We start from the raw sequence: 1,968 nt of genomic DNA on the forward strand, positions 1-1,968 counted from the left end.
AGAATCGCTACTCCAGTCTTCTTTAAGGCCCATTGGCGTGAAAGATGCTTCTCCATCCCTTCACTTTCAGGCTGCATGTATCTTTATGTTCAAAATTGGTCTCTTGTAGACAACATATGGATGGGTCCTGTTGTTTTATCCAATCTGCAACCCTGTGCCATTTTATGGGTGCATTTAGGCCATTCACATTGAGAGTGATTATTGATAGATATGTTTCTATTGACATTGAGTTACCTTTGAAGTCTTTCTTTCTGTAGATTGTCTCTATATTTCTGTTCAATGCTATTCTTAGGATTTTTCCTCTTTTATAGAACCTCTGTTAATATTTCCTGCAGTGTAGGCTTGGTGGTTGCATAGTCTTTTAAGCCTTTCCGGTCTTGGAAACTTTTTATCTCTCCATCCATTTTGAAAGTCAGTATTGCTGGATAAAGTATTCTTGGCTGCATGTTCTTCTCTTTTAGTGCCCTGAATATATCTTGCCAGTTTTTTCTGGCTTTCCAGGTCTGTGGACAGGTCTGACGTTATTCTGATGGGCTTTCCTCTGTAAGTAAGGAGCCTCTTTGCCCTAGTGGCTTTCAAGAGATTATACCTACAATTATAATTCCTCAATTTGACTATCAGGTGTCATGATGCTTTTGTGGAATATATAATCTTGGGTGGAGACCATTCAGCCTCTAGTACATGAATGCTGGCTCCATTCATTAGATTGGGAAAATTTTCTTGAAGAAATTGTTCCACTATATCTTCTAGACTCCTTTCTTTCTCCTCCCCTCAGGGATTCCAATAATTCTGACGTTGGAACGCTTCATGGCATCATTTATTTCCCTGAATCTGTTTTCGTGGTTTCTAAGCTCTTTGTTCCAGGCTTCCTCCTGATCCTTTCTCTCTATCTGTTTGTCCTCCAGATCACTAATTCTATTTTCTGTCTCAGTTACCCTAGCTTTGAGAGAGTTTAGATTAGATTGGAACTCACTGAGAGCTTTGTGAACCTCCTCCCGGGTAGGGTAGCTTTAAGCTCCGCCCTAACCTTGTGAGCATCCTGTCTGGTCACTTTCAGCTCAGCCCTAATTAATTCCATTTGGTCATCCATTGCTTTCTCCAACCTAGCTATTGCCTGGATAATTGTTAGCCTGAATTCTCTTTCCATCATATTGTCTATGTTGATCGCTGTTAGTTCTGCTATAGAACGTCCATCCTCTGTATTTTTCTTCTGTTGGGCATTGCTCCTCCTAGTCATTTTGGTGGGAGATGACTGAACAGATGTAGCTGGATATATCAACCGTGGTGCAGTCTAGGTGCAACCTGGAACACTTCTGAGCAATGGATTCCCCACCCAAATGAGACAAAAGAAAAGACAAAGAAAAAGAAAAAAAAAGAAAAGGAAAAAGAGAGAGAGAGAGAGAGAGACAGGAAAGAAAGGGAAGATGAAAGAGAAGGTTTAGCCCCTATGGGCCCCAAGGTAAGATTTATGTAGTAGACAAACAAAAACAGACAAAAAGACTGATACAAGTATATGACAAGAGAAAGAAAATATATATGCAAATAAAGAAAGAACCTTGTCAAAAAGAACCCCAAGTGAAAGATTAAATGTTATCAGGACAAACACAAAAATACAGAAACACTGGTGGAAGAAAAAGATGGGAGAGTTGTTATAAATTCTCAGTGTGTGGGAGGAAGTTTGTTTTGATTCTTCCTGGATGTATCTTGATATCTTTCTTAAAGGACTCAAGATAAAGGGGGTTAAAAATTGGTTTACCTATAGGGGTAGTATTGATTGGGGAAAGGGGATTACTTTGAACTCTATATGAATTTTAGAGGATAAAAATAAAACGGAATAAACTAGACTAAACTAAACTGAAATTTAAAAAAAAAGGAAATCAAAAAATAAAAGTGCAAAAGAAAAACATAGGTGTATGTATCAAAAGGTTCAGGTTGGAAGGGTCTTATGGAATTTGATGTACTGTACAG

The sequence above is a fragment of the Mustela erminea genome, chromosome 3, assembly GCF_009829155.1.
Source record: "Mustela erminea isolate mMusErm1 chromosome 3, mMusErm1.Pri, whole genome shotgun sequence".
NCBI lineage: Eukaryota > Metazoa > Chordata > Mammalia > Carnivora > Mustelidae > Mustela > Mustela erminea.